The following is a 19,447-nucleotide window of genomic DNA, read 5'->3' on the forward strand; positions in this document are numbered from 1 at the left end:
CCATGTCCTTATATTTCATGGAAGGGACTTGGGGCTGGGAAGGACCGAGGTAGCAGGCATGTAGGGATAACTTCATGCTGGGTTCCATTGGCACGGGCCGGGCTCAGAGGACATGGTCCCCTGTGAGGCCTGGGTATGAGACTAAAGCACACAGTGGGGAAACTGCCCCAAATCACCCATCTGGAAACTCCCTGTGGTTGCCCAGGCGCTGAGGTCCCTTAGGCTTCCTGCAGGGAGCTGGAGATGCGGAGCCAACCCTGCTCTGAAATGAGGGAAGGAAGGGGTGGGATGCTTCCTAGATGCCTTCCAGTTTGACTATCCTGTGCTTCTCCAGCAAAGCTCTGGTTCTGACAGACCCGGAGTCGTGGACACGCTCCTCCACCTGTTTATTAAGGACTTGGTCTTGGGCAAGTTGTGTAGCTTTTCTGAGCCCCAACTGCCTCATCTGGAAAATGAGGATAAGAGCATCTACCTCACCAGGTTGTTCAGACAATTAAATGTTACACTTACAGTTCCTCAGGCTGCTGCAGAATGCCAAGTTCCTGCTGCGGCCACCGTCTCCTTGACCACAGGACTGTATGCAGAGGGCATCGCCGGTCTGTGGACCACTCACAAGCCCTATGGTAATTCCTTACACCTACGTTCTAGGAAAAGAAATTGTATCTACTTTTGCAAGATAACCTAAATTCTAGTTTTCATTATTTCAGGACTAGCTACCAGATAGTCCTTTGTTATTTTTTCTTTAGACATATCCGGACACATGCATTCTGGAAGGAGAACTCCCTTGATTGAGAGCTTTGGCAATCCTAAATGAACAAAAACACAACATTTAAAAACATCTGATCTGCTGTCTCAGGTCTCATCTTTGCCCAGTTGGTCTGAGAATGTGACCCTCAAGGTGGCTTAGATGATCTATGATCAAGTAATTCAACACCCTGCAAATGATTAATTAGTTTGCTACAGAGAAAATATGGCCCACAGAGTCAAAATTAAAAAAAAAAAAAAAATTGGGAGGGGCTGAGCCTGGGTAGCTCAGTCAGTTAAGTCAGTTAAGGTGACTCTTGATATTGGCTCAGGTCATGATCTCTCTCGGTCGTGAGATCAAACCCTGTGTTGGGCTCTGTGCTGACAACATGGAGCCTGCTTGGGATTATCTCTCTCCCTCTCTCTCTTTGCCCTCCCCCACTCATTCTCTCTCTCTCTCTCTCTTTCTCTCTCTCTCTTTCTCCCTCAAAATAAGTAAACATTAAAAAAGACTTTGGCTGGGGCGCCTGGGTGGCTCAGTCGGTTAAGTGTCCAACTTCGGCTCAGGTCACGATCTCACTGTCCATGGGTTCGAGCCCCACGTCGGGCTCTGTGCTGACTGCTCAGAGCCTGGAGCCTGTTTCAGATTCTGTGTCTCCCTCTCTCTCTGACCCTCCCCCGTTCATGCTCTGTCTCTCTCTGTCTCAAAAATAAATAAATGTTAAAAAAAAAAATTGAAAAAAAAAAAAGATTTTGGCTAAAGTGTGGTGGAAAGGCAAACTTTTATATTCTAGAGTTGTTTCGACATAGCCAGGGACACTTTGGGGATAATATTTAACAATGCATCTTCACCGAATTAGTATCAGCGGAGTTGGAATAACCGAGGAGACAGGGATTGTGAAACTTTCCTGCTCCTTAATAATCCCTCCCTCATCTGATCTGCTGAGCTCTGTCACTCCCACTCTTGTTCTTCAGCTTCTAAGCAGGAATGACAAGCTTCTAGAAATTCCAGCCTACTTGGGGCCAACAGATCTACAAAATGTACATAAAATACTTTGGACTATGCTGGATCCCTCTAATCTTGCTATTTATTCCTTCTGGATTTTTAAAAAAATTTTTATTGTGCACATTGAAGCACCTGTGGGAAAAATTTGTGGTCCTCTTAGAGCAAGTCCTGAAGGGCAGCATGGAATCAACTTAACCATGTTTCATTTTTTTTTCTCCTCCTCTTTTGACATTTTCACCTGATAGGGATGTCCTACCTTTAAAGCGAATAAAAAACCAAGTGACTTTAGGGGCGCGCCTGGGTGGCTCAATTGGTTAAGCGTCTGACTTCAGCTCAGGTTATGATCTCATGGTTCACCAGTTCGAGCCCCACATTGGGCTCTGTGCTGACAGCTCAGGGCGTGGAGCCTGCATTGGATTTTGGGTTGTGTCTCCCTCTCTGTCTGCCCCTCCCCTGCCCAATCTCTGTCTGTCTGTCTCTCTCTCAAATAAATAAAACATTAAAAAATTAAAAAAAAATAAAGTAACTTTCTTAATCCTCCTGTCTCCCACAGAATAAGAACGTGTTAATGGCACACTAGCTTCATTACCTTCCTCCACACTATACACAGACACATTTGTTTTTCTGAAGGCTAATTAGGATCTTTAAATAGTAATTAGACTCCACCTCTTCCCCGTGGGGTGCATGAATATCAACTCCCTTTAGAGACCTTGGGATCCAGGCCACAGAGATATTAAGTTACTAGTCCAAGGCCACAGGGCAAGTTTTGTTAGAATTCAGATGGGCTTGGCTATTCCCTGGTCTGGCCACAAATTGATGTACTCAGAACCTGTTTTCAGTGGCATTTCCTGATGGTTATGGCTGGGTGTAGTGACAAGCATGTGTTTATTAATTCATTCATCAATCAGTTACTGAACACCTGTTGTGTGCTAGTGGCTGGAGACTCAATGAGGGATCTGGCCCTCTCCGTAAAGTTAAGGAGCTCTCCATGTATGGGGGGGGGGGATGGAGTGAATTATAATTACATAGGTGCTGTGATAAAACTCTGCAAGGCAAGGGGAGAACAGAAGAGGAAGGGCTTGAGCTAAACCTTTAAAGATAAAGAGCCAGAGGGAAGGGCACTTGAGGTCAAGGAACCTTGAGAGCAGGCCCACGGTGTCGGGGGGGGGGGGGGGGTGGGCAGGGGCAAGATCCTCTTGTTGAGTTCTCTGGCAATGTGGGCCAGTGCATGTGGGGCTTTCCACACCTTGCCAAGGGGTTACATTTTTTTTTTCCTGTGGGCTGAAGGAGGACCTAGCAAGTTTGCCTGCCCAAGGGACTCTAGAACTTCAAACAGAAACTTGTTTGGTGTATTAAGTACCTTCCTCTTGCACCTGTAAGAATGAATACTTTGAAAAGTGAATAGTTTGAGGCAGACATTCTTAACCTCATGTGGGAAGGGTGGATGGTCTAGCAATGAGATAGGGCACCCAAGGAACAGCCTCTCCTCTGCTCTGGCTCAGAGCCAGGCCTTGCTGGAGAGGGCACAGTAGGTCTCACTGGATGGCAGAGAAGTCACTGTGGTGTCAGGCCAGTGGAATTCGCTAGAAGTCTGAACTTTAGGGTTCAAGGGGGAGTCTCTCCACTATGAGACAGCTTGGGGGTGATGAAGTGGGGGATAGTACCAAGAGAAGCTGCCATAGTTGTAGGAGGCAGGTCCTGAGGAGCCATGCACACTGTGAGAACTGTAACTGCTGGGATAGTTCTACGCAGACTCAGTGTCACTAAGTGCTGATAGCTGCCCACCTTGACGGAACGCTTTTGCCCCAGGGAGCTGGGGTGGGGAGTGTAGCCCCCTAGGGACAGCCCTTGCCAGACTTCTGGGAAAATACTCCAGCTCCTCCCATCCCCTCTGACCTTCAGGTTGTCAGTTCTGGGGGTGGGGGTGGGGAGAGATATCGAGCTGCTTCCTAAGAGGTGCCATTGCACATGGTGCCAGGCTCAACAACACACCCCAATGGGGGCTTCCTCCTTCCCTGTCTCACTCTTCTTTCTCCCTCGCTCTGCTTCTAGGGATCCCCTCTGGAATAACCACTTGACCTATGTCCAGTCTCAGGCTCCATTTCCAGGGCCACCCAAACTATGGCAACCTCTTCCAGAGGCTCCAGCGAGAAGTCTCTCTCCTCCTCTCCTTTCCAACCTCGCTTTCTTCCCAAGCAGGGTTTCTCCGCCTCAACCAAATAAACCGCTTCACTCTTTTCTGCTCTATTCATTTCCTCCTGTTCCCTGTCTTGTGTCTCATGTCACCTTCTACCAATGCCCTTTTGTGCTCCCTTTATTACTCACACTCACTATATCCTCCAAGTGAGAGCCACAGGAAGTGTTCCACAGAGAGCTTCCCTCCCGTGGCCCCTCCTGTGTTGCACATCACTACTATTATGTTGTTCATACCACAGCATTTCTCTGAATATTTCTGCATCATGTTTTCCTTGTACACAAAATTTGGTGGAGAAAAGAGGTGATGTTTCTTTACTCTTCCTCCTGAAAATTTCTCTTCTGGCAAGTTGCTGCAATTGACAAAAACCACAACAACAACAAAAACAAAAAACCTAAACAAAACCCTAAAAAAACCCACCACCGCCACCAACCAAAAACATCCTTTCTATAGGCTCAATAGCAACAGTCAAGGGAGAGAGAGACTTACATTGAATAAAAATAAAGGAAGGATGCTTTTCAAAATTTCTGAAGCTTTGCCTGGAGAGAAATGTTTGCTTTTGGTTGAGGCTGAAGAAGCTTGAGCACGCACCCTGATAACAGCGCATCAAAAGCAAATTCTCTGATAAACTAATCTCTACCCTGCCTCTCTCCTTGCCCCCAAAGGCTCCCCTTATTTTCCTTATCAGGAAAATATTTGCCTTGAAGTGGGGGGGGGGTGCAATTGCTGATTAATGCTTCTTAGACTCTTAACAAATATTTACTAAACACATGCTTTCTATAGTTCCTTGTGTAAGGATCTAGGGAAGAAGTAAGATTAGTGAGGTTGCGCACCACCACCCTTTCATTCGTGAACCACTCACCCATTGGTAGCCATCCAAGACTTCCCTGGGTCCTCCTGACAGCTCTCACTGCCTTAGCTGGTACCCTCCACTGCCCTAAGTGAGGGCACTTCACTCTTCTCTCCCTGCACCTGGTCTGGCCCTTACTCGGCTTCACCCTCCACCTGGACGCTGCTCACCTCTGGCCCTCCCATCCCCACCCCCTGCTGCCTGCAGGGCTATTTCTGTTGAAAAGCGCCATCATTACCCCACAGCCAAGGAACCTTTAACAGCTCTCATAGAAAACCATTCTTATTTCTAGTGCTCCAAGCCACAGGCATGGAAATCTCCATTTGTTGGAGCTTTGTCTTTGCCTTTTCCAGTCCCTCACTGCACATACCTGGTTCCCAAGTCCTTTGGGTTCTTCTTGGGGAGTGTCTTTCTTCCCAGTCCTGTCCTGTTGCAAACCCTCCTCATTGTTTTGCTGGTTCCTCCCAGGCTGCAGGTTTCTGCCATTCGGGGTCTCCAGGACCATTTAAATGCCTTCCCTCCATAGGGTGCAAGTTCTCTTCTAACCATTTTGCAGTGTCCAAACACTGTTTGCTTAACTTGAGCCCCCTTACTTTGGTATTTGATGCCTTTTCAAAGGCATCTGTCTGGCCCCGTTCCCCTTTCTAATATGCATACAACATGATGATTCGATATTTGTATTGTGAGATGATCACCACAATATGTCTAGTTAACATCCAGTTTCAAAGACTTTTGTGTGTGTGGTGAGAACTTTTAAGATTTAGTCTTTTGGCAACTCTCAAATATGCAGTTCAGTATTAACTATAGTCACCATGCTGTACCTTACATCCCCATGACTTATATAATAACTAGATGCTTGCACCTTTTGACTCCTTTCAATCATTTTACTACCCCCCACCCCCCATCTCTGGCAACCATCAATCTGTTCTCTGTGTCCATGAGCTCCTTTTGTTTTTTTTTAGATTCCACACATAAGTGAGATCATATGGTAGTGTCTTTCTCGGACTTATTTCACTTAGCATAATGCCCTCAAGCACTGTGCATGTCATTGCAAATGGCAAGGTTTCCTCCTTTTTTTATGGCTGAAATAAAATTCATATATATATATATATAATTTATTCATATATACATTTGTATATGTTATATATATGTCACATTGTCTTGATCTATTCATCCATTGATGGACACTTAGGTTGCTTCCATATCTTGGCTATTATAAATAATGCTACAATATCTTTCGAGTTAGTGTTTTTCATTTTCTTCAGATAAATACCCAAAAGTGGAATTGCTGGATCACATGGTAATTCTTTTCATAAATTTTTGTAGAACTGCCATATTGTTTTTTTGTAATGGTTGCACCACTTTACATTCCCAACTGCACAAGGGTTCTCTTTTCACTACATCTGCACCAACACTTTGTTTCTTGTCTTTTTGAGAGTAGCCGTTCCCGACAGGTGTGAGGTGATATCTCATCATGGTTTTGATTTGCATTTCTCTGATGTTCTTTGCATAGTGATGTTGAGCATCTTTTCATGTATCTGTTGGCCATCTGTAAGTCTTCTTTGAAAAAATCAGAGCAGATCCTCTGCTCATTTTTAAATCAGCTTTTTTTTTTTTTTTTTTGTTATTGCATTGTAGGAGTTCTTTATATAGTTTGGATATGAATCCCTTATCAGGTACATAGTTGGCAAATACATTTTTTTCCATTCAGTATTACTATTTAATGCCTTTTTATATTGTTACTTGAAATTATTGAGTTTTCGAGTGTCTATTTCAATTCAGTATGTCAGCAACTGTTCACTTATTAAGTACCAGTTGTGTGACATTTCCATGTTTTCTCAGGCAACCTTCCCAACCTGGTGGGCTAGGTATATTCCGCTCTTCATTTCACACTTGGTCTCAAGCCCTCACAGCTGGTCAGGGGCATCCTGACGTTTCCCCTGGAATGGGCCAAAACTCGATGCTAGAAATCTAGTTTCCAATCCCAGTCTTACTACCATCAGCTGTGTGACCTGGGTACCTCACCCCCCTGCCTCGCTGGCAGGGACAGACTTTTATTATTGTTAGTTTGTAAGCGGCACCTATCTGATCCCCCTCCACCAGTGTCTAGACATACTAGGTGCTCAATTAATATTTGTTGAGTTGATTGTGATGGAAGAAAGGTTACACTGTAAAGTTTCTGCTCAGTTGGGGTCGAAGGGCTGCAGGGAAGGGTAAAGCGAAAACTGGGCTCCAGGCCCCGAGTTAGAGACAGGCTGGGGTGGGGGCTGCGAAACCCGGAATTTGGGAAGCTGGAGGCTCGGAGAGAAAGACACCCGGCAGTGGTGGAGGGGAGGTGGGAGGACATTCCGATCCTGGGCAGGGTGAGGACAAAGCGTCGCAGGAGAGGGGTGTGAGGCGTGAGGTGCGGTGGGACGAGGTGCCAGCGCGGGACGGCTCGTGCGGCCAGCTGGATGCGGGTGCGGAAGGGCGGTGGGCGGCGCGAGGGGCCGAGGCGGGGCGGGCAGCAAGGGGCGAGCCCGCCCGCGGCCGCCCGGGCGGGTCTCGCCCCCGCGCGGCCCCCTGCCCCTCCTCCCCGGAGGGCGGGGCGGGCTCGCCCGGCCTCCTGGCGGCGCCGCGGCTCCTGCACTTGGGCCGGGCTCTGCTGGCTGCGGCGGGAGCAGGACCCGGGCGGCGGTGAGTGAGGCGGGAGCGGGCGCGGGCCCGGGGCAGAGGCGTCTCCGAGGCGGCGGGGCCGGAGGGGCTGGGGCTCCGCCAGGTGCTCGGGGGCGCGTCCGCCCTGCGGGCAGGGGGCCGTGCAGCGCCCGCCGCCAGGCGCGCGGGGGCCGGGGCTGGAAGGTGCGCTCGCGGCTCCAGCCCGCCGCGCGGCCGGCCGCCGTGCGGAACATATGGTGGGGACTCCTGGGGGGAGCGGCGTCGGGGCTGGGGCAGGGCCTCGGGGCCTCCCCGCAGAGGAAGAGGGGTCGGCAGCCTTCGCACCCTGCCTCGACCGCCGGGTTCCTGTGACAGCTGCGAGTGAGCCAGGGTGCCACACGGAGCCCTTCAGCCCCAGTCCCACCCTGTTTGACTTAATTTCTCGGCGTGCTCGTTCAGACCGGCCCTTGCGAAGAAAGGGCTGCGGCCGTGGCTGGCCCTCCCCGTCCCGACAGGTCTTCCCTCAAAGCCCCCGCCTCTCTTAGAGCACAGAGCCTCGCTTTCCAAGGGACTTTTCCAAGTTGCATCACTGTTTGGCCCCTAGACAGGTGCTTGGCTATCAGGTTGGAGTTACACAGGATTTTTAAAAACTTTGTATACATATTATACCCACGGAAGCACTGCCCTTCCAGCGCTGTTCACAATACGCTGTTCGAAGCACGTTGGGAATTCTTTTGGGGCATGGGTTCCCAAACTTGGCTGCACGTCTAGAGAGTTTTTTTTTTAATTACTGATGCCTGTGTCCCACCTCTAGAGATCCTGATTCAGTGGGTCGGGTCGGAGGGCAGCCTGGATGATGGAATTAAAAAGCCAGGTGATTGCAGTGTACGGCCACACTTGAGGCTTGCCTCTTGTTGAACTAACTACTAAAGAATGATCGGTACTAACAGAACTCCTCTCAGGAACGCTTGATTCTGCCTTCTGTAGGCCACCTCTCTACCTGGAGAGCCTGTTTTTTGGTGCTTTCCAACCTTGGACTTCAGAGGGTGACTTTTTCTGGAGTATGCTTTGTTTCTGCCTGTTTACAGTAAATATTGCCTGGGCACTTTCTGCCAAGGAGGTGGGAGTGTAGGAATTAAAGCCACAAAGTCCTTGCAGGATCAAGGTTATAATACAGTGTTGTCCTATTCAGCAAAAACAAAGTGATAGTGTGACTTGTCCTATTTGGAAAGGATTTCAGATTAAAAACAGGAAAAATACTTCAGGAATCCATTAACTTTCGGAGCCCCTCTGCTACAGGTGTGATGATTTTGCTTTAGTGTGAGGATTTGTCTTTCAGGAAAGCAAGCTAACAAGATCCTTAAGGTTTTGTGGTTGATTTTGTCAAGTTAATGTGTGTGCATTTGTGAGTTAAGCTTTTTCCTATTGTGTGATTAAGCCCAGCAGATATAACACAGTGTGTATTTCTTGCTGATAGAATATCTGAGTTACGGGGTTGGTGCCTTAACCATAGCAATGCACATCTGGGGTGAGTCCTTAGCCACTTTTGGATGGTCTTAAAAATGATAGGGGAATATGACTAAGGAAAAATTGAACATGGGTGTGTATATATATATACTGAATGTGATTATATATATTTTATTTAAAAAGTGTGTTTACAGTGTCCATGTTATTTTGACAATCTCCTGTCATCATCCAAGTATGATGTCTGTATTAGATTCCTACCTGGATGTTGCTATCTGGCCACAAACCAGGGGATTTTATTTTTTCTGAGGTCCTGGCTGGCCCCCTTGAGTTTTTCTTATCAGTGATGTGACTTTTAAGAGAATGCTCTCTAGAGATGGAGACGCATTTGCATTCATTTCTAGCCCCTAACAAAAGTCGAAAAGAACATTGAATTTAAAAAATAGAAAGTTGTATAGTTTTGCAAGTTGGGTTTTCTTTTTCCCACCTTCCACTACCATACCCTGTTCCTATGCCGGTGTTCAATTGCTGGAAATGGGGCCGCTGTGGGAGCGGTCTTAATTGTCTTGGCTTGAGAATGGAGGTTATGTGGAGTGCATGGTCTCACAGGGTGGCCCCTGACCTGAATCCTCAACCTTTGGGGAACAAGACCATATGGAAAATGTTTTCCTACTGTTGATTTTTTTTTTCTTGTTCTTGGACCAGGCCAACAAAATGAAGGCTAGCTTATTTTGGTATTGTATGGATTGTAACCTTTCTAATCTTGTCACCATTTGGGGGGAAAATGTTTATTTGAGGATGCTAGTTGAACTCTTCGTGTCTGAAAAGTTGCACTTGAATAGCAATACTTACACTGTGAATATAATAGTACATTCTGGCCAAATTAAAAAAAAAAAAAGAAAGGAAAAGTGCTTGTAACTGTGGATCTAAACAGATTTATTGAAACATTTCTTACTTTGGGATAACAGCTAAGGTCCGATGTTTTTTTTTTTTTTTTGTTTTTGTTTTTGTTTTTGTTTTTTTTTAATTTTTGAGAGAGAGAGAGAGAGACAGAGTATGAGCAGGGGACAAAGAGAGAGCTGGAAACACAGAATCTGAAGCAGGCTCCAGGCTCTGAGCTGTCAGCGTGGAGCCCAACGCTGGGCTGGAACTCATGAACCATGAGACTTGAGCCGAGTCGGTTGCTTAACTAACTGAACTACCGAGGCGCCCCTCTAAGCTCCGATATTCTAAAGTAATAGGGAGTGAAAAAAAAACAAGAAAGCTAATAATGAGGGGCTTCTTCGTTTAGGGAAAGGGTATAAGGCCCTCAGCAGTGTGATCCTTGATTTGTGTTAAGAGTAGACTGCCCTATTGGTTTCCCCTTTTTTTCTGTCTTTAGGGACAGATAACCTGCTTGTAGTGTTGGGGAGTGGGGTGGTTAAAGAAATGTAATGCTTTCTTCACTCCCTTTCTCCCTGAAACCTGTTTATGTAAGAGGTGCCGTCGACCTTTAAAAAAACCAGCTGATTTTGTGGGGCATCTGGGTGGCTCAGTCGGTTAAGTGTCCGACTTCAACTCAGGTCATGATCTCGCGGTTCGTGGGTTCACGCCCCACGTCAGGCTCTGTGCTGACCGCTAGGAGCCTGGAGCCTGCTTCAGCGTCGGTGTCTCCCTTTCTCTGACCCTCCCCCGTTCATGCTCTGTCTCTCTCTGTCTCAAAAATAAATAAAACGTTAAAAAAAAATTTAAAAAAAAAACAGCTGATTTTGAGCTTCTCCTTTCTTTTCCCCTCTGATCCTGGCAGTAAAGGGCAGTGCAGTGGCTAAGAGGTTGGCATCAGCAGAGAAAAACCAAAGTTCAAGGGAATTGAAAATTGGGTAATTTTCCCTGAATGACCAAGTGCTTATTTTATTCTGTCACATGACATTCCTGTTATCACGAAACAAGTTATGGCATGACGACTTTGAAAATGGAAATGGGGGGAGAAAAAGGATGTGATGGGAATGTCACCACGGTTGATGGCCTTTGGCATAGGGGAAGCTTATTGAAGTTTGTAATCAAACACCCCGGTTCCAACCTGCCTTTACCTTCCTCTATCAGGCAGTGTTGCCTGTCAGCCCCCCAACCAGTATCCCTGGGGGAGACGATGCTTCATCTTAAATTCACACCAAGTTTTGAAATGACACAATGTCATTTCATTTCTTTGTTCACTCATTTAACAAATACTTATACAGCCCCTCTTACTGGCAAAGCTCTGCATTCCTCATGAGTTCTTGGTGAACAGGGTACGGCCCCTGACTTGATGGAGCTTACATCTGGTAGAGGTGAAAACTGGGGGCTGCGGTAAGTTGGGAGGTCTTAGGATCACAGGGAGCGCAAGGAACTGGGGCGGGGGGGTGGCGAGGTAGCCCCTGGCTAGCCTCACCTGGATAAATGCCTTCTGGGTTCTTTGTCACAGCTTTGCTTGGGTTTAAATTAGAATTTATTAGGTTCTATATCAAGTTTTAAATGACTGGCTTCAGATACTTTTGCGACAGGGAGGGAAGGTCATGCTGAGAAAGTAGTGGGGAGTGAGGAAAGAGGAGGCCGGATTCTGCCAGATGCATTTGCTTAAAGGGGGTGCTTAACCAAGCAGTGTGAGGGTAGTACCTGCGGCTGGGAAGCGGGTAGAGAATGTGGCTGGGTGGTAACTGTGAGTATAACAGGAGTGGCTGCCTCTCCCGTGGCACTGGGACGGGAGCCCCATGGTGCCAAGTTTAAGAGGCAGCTGTTGGACTTGTAGACCCAGAGGTTTGGTTCCTGTCTGCAGCTCTAGCCAGCAGGCAACATTCATTCTTCATCATTCTGTCACTTCAGCTCATGTTTCCTTGGACAGACTGAAAACTGGACTTCACACTGTGGTCCCTCAGGAAGGTGGTTTCCAAAGAGCTGACCCATTGGGCTAATAACGCCAGGGCTGTAAGAGGAGTGACTGTTTCTGGACCGCCTTCCAAGTGCCAGGTAGTGTGCTCAACACTTGTCTGCCGCAGCTCTGAGTCTGTTCCTGCCTGAGAGGCAGGTGGCAGTGGCCTCACTTTACAGAGAGAAAACAGAGGCTGCTCTGGGCACCTCTTAAGCAGAGCTGATTGAGAAATTGTGTTTTCAGTGCCCTATTTTTCTAACATCCAGTCTTCTCAGGTCTGGATTGATTTGCCATTTTCCTTTACTAGATGACGTGAAATTGTAGACTGAAGAGCCCTGTGGGCTTGTCATCCCAAGGGAAATTTTATGGCATTGTATGGGGTTTTTGTTTGTTTAGCTTTTTATTTTTTAATTTTTATTAATTTTTTTTAATGTTTATTTTTGCAGGAGAGAGCGAGACAGAGTGTGAGTACGGGAGGGGCAGAGGGAAAGGGAGACACAGAATCTGAAGTGGGCTCCAGGCTCTTAGCTGTTAGCACAGAGCCCAATGCAGAGCTTGAACTCACAAACTGGGAGATCATGATCTGTGCTGAAGTCAGATGCTTAACCTACTGAGCTACTCAGGAGTCCTTTGTTTTGTTTTTTAATAGAAAGCATAGATTAGGCTGTTCACAAATGCTCTGAAAGGATCCCAAATCCTAGGTGAGAGAGACAGCTCTCCTTTCTTAAAGCTCTGCAAACTTCTGAGTTTCTGTAGGTAATTGGTTGTTGGGTAAGAAACTAAAAACAAAATTTAGTGTTGAACATTCTGGAGCAAAATCTGTGCACGTTCAATTCTTATTTATGTGGTACTTTCGGCAAAAACTAAAACTTTGCTGGGTAGTAATTATCTCCAGCTCCTAAAATTACAGGTAGTAAGGGCTTCAAGGCCCTATGCGGCTATAATTAGTAAAGATGCATTTAAAACAGGGTTAGTGAGTGTGGGTTCGTTACTGCATTGGATTCTAGCTCAGCATTTCAACTGAGAAGGATCAGCTCCAGAGAACATTTGCAGGGGACTCAGTGGAGGGTCGTCATGGAGTTAGCGTGTTTGGGATTAGAGTGCACAGGGTGTTCGTCATGAGCATGGATAATTTCTGCCAGCCTGGCTGGCAGCCTGTTTATAGGGAGGAGCTTGTTCCCTGCCACCCAATCACAGGCATTTCTGCTTGCCTTAGGTAGAGTACCCAGTGGTTCAGGTTGTTAATATGTAGTGTTTTTGTTTTTTTTTTTTTTTTCCCTAAAGAACTACAAAGCCCCGGTATTAATAATCTTTCACTGTTGCTTATCTTGCCTTAATCTCAGGATTGAGACAAGGTGGCCAAGATTTTCTAGTTTTGGCTTTAATAATTCTCTTGGTTTTTACCTCTGACTTTCCCTGGCTGTCTGTCCTTGTATTTTATGGTGTTTGAAACAGGCCTTCTGTTTTTCCTTGCAAATCTGTGTAGTCCATACAAAGGAGAGGACCTGCCTTGACCAGGATGCCTCTCTGGGACCCTGTGACATCAGTGTTTTTAGTCCTGTTTTTCCAGGTGAGGGACCTGGTGAGGTCTGGAGTCGAGTACCCCGTGGGAGTTTGGGGATTCCAGCTCAGAGGTTCAGACTCTTAACAGCTGACCTCTTTGGACTTCATTTGAAAGGAAAAATAAATGGCCCAGCTCTCAAAGCCGTGAAGAGTTCTAGTATATTCTATGAGTCAATATATATCCTTGATCACTTTTTTTAAAAAAAGATTTTTGCCTCTGAGATTTTTACCCTCCTTATTAAAAACAGTGACTTACTCAGAATTACACAGCAACAGCTGAAAAGTCGATTAGCCTCTCTCCTTGCCCTAATCTAATATCAAAAACCTGGAAAGTTTACTAAGCATGTGATTACAGTGGAAGCTTTAGGAGCTGGAGAGGAACTGATAGAGAAAGAATGGAGCGAGAGATAAGAGAGTAATTTGCAAAGAGACTGCAGGGTGGATTTTACCAAATTGGAGATTTCTTTTACTTGTAATTTTCTGGTTTGGGGGTCTATCTCCTTTGTTCCCGATGTAGGCAGATCAATTTAGCCTTGTCTATATTGCCCTGGGCCACCTGTGAATTTTTTTTTGGGGGGGGGCGTTAGGTGGGGGTGGTGAGGGTATAGGGTGAGGAGGAGGAAGAGGGCAAATGGGGAGTGGGGAGGGATTAAAGCCACTGGTTCCCTGGTGTCTGGCCTGCTCAGGACATGACTGCCTCTCATTACAGGACTGGGTCCCTGCAGTGAGTCCAGCTTCTTGGGTGAGAGGCAGCTGGGTGGTAGACAGAAGAGAGAGGGCAGGGCGGGCTTCAGATTTCTCCAGAGACCTGCCCTAGATGAGTTCATTCTCATGATTGCAGCAAATCATCCTAGAGTACTTACTGCCAGCCTTGTCTGAGAGGCTCTTAATATAACAACTCTAGGAAACAAGTGCTACCATAAACCCATTTTACAGGTGAGGGAAACAAGGCCATGAGAAACTGGGTAAGTTGTCAAAGTTGTGCACCTACCAGATAGTAGGATCCAGGGTTCAAACTAGTGTGGCCCTTTGCTGTGCTATTAATGACTGAGATGGCCTCTTCAGACCCAGACATCTGGTTTCCGCACTGGCTCTTCATTTCTTTGACCAAAAAAGGCTTGCTTGCAGAGGCCTTTATCTCACAGAACACCATTGGAGCTCTTTGCGTACCTGCTAAACTCCCACAAACCTGTGAACAACCCTATAAAGAGGAGGGGGGCTCTCCACTGGCTTTGTATCCTTGGATCTAGTAGCAGGTGGGTGCTCGGTGAAGTTTCACGGAAGGAAGGATGGAAGTCGGTTGGCCTTTCATAACTTGATGTCCCTGTGTTTCTTCTATCTGTAGCAGCTGCAGCGGTTTCTAAACAGAAAAGAAACATGAGTGAGCGTGGGGCAGTGTTTCATAAAAGTAATCAGAATTTCTGAAAACACATTTAAAAAACGTATTTCAAGTTCCCATGGCCAGGATCTTATGTTTATGCTTCAAGCATTTATTATTTGCAGGGCTTGCCTCCTCCTAACCCTAACCCTTGCGGGTTATTTTGTGAGTAAAGAGGTCCTTGAGACTCTCAGACATTGTTGGGACTGCTCTTCTCAGCAGAGGCAGCAGAGACTATTTTCTTTGGGGTCGAGCACCAAATATCAGGAGGGTTCAGGCCTACCATCCGTTTTCCAAGGGCAAGACGCAGGCTCACATTTAGATACACATAGCAAGTAGCTCTGTGCCTTGTATCCTCGTTCTGTCTCCACACCACGGGGTGAGAGTATTGGGGTTTCTCCTACTTGGGTTGGGAGCCACGGCTGCCCTTCGCTAGGAGTGTGGAGTTCTGGCAGCTTCCTTTTGGATTTTGGATTTGTTTCCTTGCCTATAAAATGGGGTCGTTACAAGTGCCTGCCTCGTAGAGTTGTTAGGGTCACATCTCTTTGACACTAGAATTTTTTTTAACGTTTATTTATTTTTGAGAGAGAGCACAGGCAAGCACGAGCGGGGGAGGGGCAGGGAGAGAGAGGGAGACACAGAATCTGATGCAGGCTCCAGGCTCTGAGCTGTCAGCACAGAGCCTGATGTGGGGCTGGAACCCACGAACTGTGAGATCATGACCTGACAGGGTGAAGTTAGACACTTAACCACTTAACCTACTGAGCCACCCTATAGAGTGTTCTCAAATAGGGCCCTGCAGGGGATGTTTGGCAATCTCTGGGGACTTTCTGGGTTGTCATGACTGGGGGGTGGCGGTGGCTACTGGCGTCTAGTGGACAGAGTCCAGGGATGCTACTAAACACCCCAAAGCACATGGGACAGCCCCCACGACAAAGAATTACCCGGCCCGAAATGTCAGTCATGCCAAGCTAAGAACCTGGCAAGTTGGGACCTCTAACAGCGGTGGCTGTTTTTAAAAACATTCTTATCAAAGGGCTAAAGGGACACAGGACCAGTGACAAAGAGCCCTCCTTTCTTAAGTGGGGAGGAAGGAATGGAAATTAACCTTTTACTGATGTTTCTCTGTGACCCCACAGGTGCCCCTGAAGTAGGAGAAATAGCTACTTTCCTCTCTGCTAAGGGATTCCCAACTTCATTTGTAATTGCTTGCATCTATTTACATATAAATAATACATAACATTTACATACAAATAACTAATATGCTAAAACCCTTAACCTCTCTGGGTAGTTAAACCCCGGGCCCTGAAGGCAGACAGCAGAGTGGGGCCCTGGCGTAGAAGCCGGGCTCCTGCTACCTGTGTGTGGCCTAAGGTCAGCTACAGACCTGGGGAGGCTTGCTTTTCTTTTCCGTAAAAGAGGGCAGGTGACCCTCTTATCTTATGTTGCTCCAGGACTAACGAAAATAACTGTGCACATGTAGAAACAGCCCCACGTGCGTGAAGGTGTGGTATAGCTCCTCAGGCAGACCTTTCGGTCGCGTTTTTCAGAGAACTCTGCTCCTAAGTGGCCACTCAGTATGTGGCACCACAAAGGATTAGGGCTCAGTAGCCAAAGAATCCTGTGCTGCTGGCCAGGTGGTAAACTAGGCCCAGAAAACATTCCTGCGGCATAGCGTGTGATTCGTGGTTGTGAGTGTGTGTGTGGGTTTGAACTACTTGGTCGCCCCACCTGTGGCTTCACCCTTTGGCTTTCCCTTCTTTGTTCTGTGGCCCTAGGTAAGCTCCTTGACCTGCTCGCGCCTGGTTTCCTCGCCTGTGAAATGAGGCTGCCGGTACCACCACCATCCACCTGAGGGTAGGCGTAGGGGAAGTGACTTGGCCTTGAGTGTGCCGTGTGCATGGGAAGCTTAGCCCAGTAGATGCGTTCTTAATAAAATAATACTATGTATCATTTTGGCCTGCCACATCTGTCATTTTTCTCAGGTGAGGAAGGGATTGCCCCTGGGTTAGGAGCTGAAGAAGGTTTTCTCTGGAGTTCCTGGTATCTTGTAACTTTTCATTGTAGTGAAATACACACAACATTAGCTCGGCCATTTTTACCAGTGTAACTTGAAGCAATTTAAATTTTAAGTGGCATCAAGTACCTTTCTAGCGTTGAGCAACCATGTCCACTAACTCCAGAACTTTTTCATCCGCCCAGAGGGAAGCTGTGTCCCATAGAGCAGTCACTTCACATGGTCCCTGCGACCATGGTCCCTCCCTCCTTCCCTCCCAGGCCCTGCGACCCTGGTTTCCTCTCTGTCTCTGTGGAGTTGCCTGTCCTGGACATTTTGTTTAAATGGAATGCTACCGTTTGTGGCCTTCGTGACTGACTTCTTGGACTCAACATTGTGCTTTCCAGGCGTATCCATGTGTCGCAGCAGTGGCCACCGCTTCATGCCTCTTGACCTGGTCTTTTTGGAGAGCAGCCCCAGCCTCAGTTTCACTGGCCTGTTCTCTTTACAAGTCATGTCCTGTTGGCAAGCTTTGAGATGTTTGTCTTCATTTATTTTGGCCCATTTTGGCCAGCCTTATTTTGTCCACTTTTCCAGTGATTCTAATGGCCCTTGAAATGAATATTGGAATGAAGGGCCCAGCCGGGTCCTCGGTGCTGCTGGGGAGTAAGGTCTTAACGGGTATTTTGTTTGTGTTGAACAATTAGCAGCAGGAGTGTGCACCGGGGCCTTGAGTTGAGCTTCATTTTCCCGGGACAGGGTGGCAGGTTTTAAAAACAAGTGTCTGGAAAACACCTACCAGGCCCTTTTTATTCCTCTGTTTAAAAGCTTTCCACAATGAGAAGTGGCCCTCAATTAAGTTGGTTAATAAAAACCTCCCTCTGTTTTAAAGCATTCTTGGGAAGTGTTTACATTGAACAGCACTGTGGGTTTCTAAATGAGAAGCTGTGGAGTGAGTGATCCTTAACCTGTGACTTTAATAATATCCTTTGCTTTAGATTTCCAGGTGGAGGCCTGGGCCAGATTTGTAGCTTGTCATTGATCCAGACAATCTTGACTCTATCCTGTCCCTCCCTCCCCCTTCAGCCAGACCGGTAGAAGATTGGACAGACCTGAAGCAGCTCGGAGATGTAAACCAGCTCACCAGAGAGGACTGGGCTGAAAGGAGGTGGTGTATTCCCTTGTTCTGACCTTAGTAATAGGGTGGGGGGCTTCAGCAAGAAGAGATTAAAGCGTTGAGGAGAGCAGCTCAGAGCTTCTGAGGTCCTGGGTCCTTCGGGAGAGGCCTGAGCTTTCCACCGGGATTTGGAGCTTGCTTGGGCTAAGGAGGCCACAGGTGCTCCGTATAAATAGATGTTGAATGAATAAGTGAAAATTGATAGAACTGAGGAGTTCATTAAAAAATAAGTCGAGTTTTTTCTCTCTTTTAAAAAATAACTTCTCATTTCTGTCTTTTAATTAAATAGTACATTTGTAGAAGAAAGTAGATTGCACCATCAGTAAATGTACAAATAGGATCACTTAGATGCATAAATGTTGGATTTCATCCCTCCTGTGATTTAATCCAGGACAATAAATGAATGAAATGAATAGAAGCTTTGTTAACAGAGACCCCTCGACCCCAATAGGATTAGGAACCTTGGGGTTTTGCTAGACTAAAAAGGTACTTGTAGGAATGAGTTGCCTTTGTACTTTCTGATCTCAGCTCCCTGTGGAGTAGGATGATGCCACGTGTATAGAGCTGCTTTGTGTGTGTTTGGTTAATGAAGTAAGATCTCTTTAAGCACAAATCATTGTTTTTGGTGTTAACAGTGGTTATGTGAGTTTTGGCTGCATAATAGTGCTGGGTGACAACACTGGATCTCAAGGTGTCACAACCACAAACATGTGTTTCCCACTTGCTCCTCTTGATTAGGTGTGGTTAGGTCGACCTAGGCTGGCCTTGACTGGGTCAGGCTTTCATTTGGCTTCAGGTCTGTCCCACATGTGCTTACTCTGGGGCCAGGGCTGAAGGGGGAGCAGTTACCTAGTACAGGTTCATCGCATGGCAGCTCACTCCAGCAGACGATGTCGAGTGGAAACGTGTGATGGCTCTTAAGACTTTGGCTCCTAACTGCCAAATGTTCTACCAACATTCCATTAGCCGACACATGGCCAAACCCAACATCAGTCTGGTGGGGAGGCATGCTTGGTCTGTTCTAGGGGGAGGTACTGCAAAGTCACATGGCAAGGATGGTGGACATATCACCCCATTACAGGGGAGTGAGGCACTGGAGGATCTGGAAGAACAGCCTTTTGGGAACTTGTGGAACCTAGGCCAGCTGGGTGAAGAATCATAGACAGTTTGTCCAGGTACCAGCCGATGCCTTGGTAATTATCATAAATTAGCCTGACATGCACTGACTCTTGGCTAGCCAAACATCACTTCATGTTCATTCACAGTGATGGTGGTCCTGGGCGTTCTGCTTATCTGTGGGAGGGGCAGAAGTGATGAGCTGGGTTTCTGTTTGGTCAGTAGTTGTGACCTGACAGGTGCCCACTGTGATGGCAGGAGAGTGACAGGTAGAGCAAAGAGGACCAAAGTATCCAGGGAGACTGGGGGTTTGACTTACCCTTTGCAAGGTCCCTCCTCAGCATTGGTCTTTGGGAGTGAGCCTAAATCCCACCTTTAATAGTCACTGACACTCTTTGTCATCAGGGCCTTCATGCATGCTGCCCCATTTTTTTTTTTTTT

The 19,447-nt window shown here is 47.0% G+C and overlaps 1 protein-coding gene across 1 annotated transcript in view; it reads left to right on the plus strand.

Annotated features, from left to right (window-relative positions):
- Positions 1-7,389: 7,389 nt before the first annotated feature.
- The window catches only part of CGNL1 (cingulin like 1), a 157,681-nt gene continuing 145,623 nt past the window's right edge, over positions 7,390-19,447 (plus strand). Inside the window, exon 1 of the mRNA XM_049613684.1 lies at positions 7,390-7,470. The gene's annotated coding sequence lies outside the window, so the exon portion shown is untranslated. The remainder of the gene's footprint in view (positions 7,471-19,447) is intronic.

Source organism: Panthera uncia, assembly GCF_023721935.1.
Source record: "Panthera uncia isolate 11264 chromosome B3 unlocalized genomic scaffold, Puncia_PCG_1.0 HiC_scaffold_1, whole genome shotgun sequence".
Lineage (NCBI taxonomy): Eukaryota > Metazoa > Chordata > Mammalia > Carnivora > Felidae > Panthera > Panthera uncia.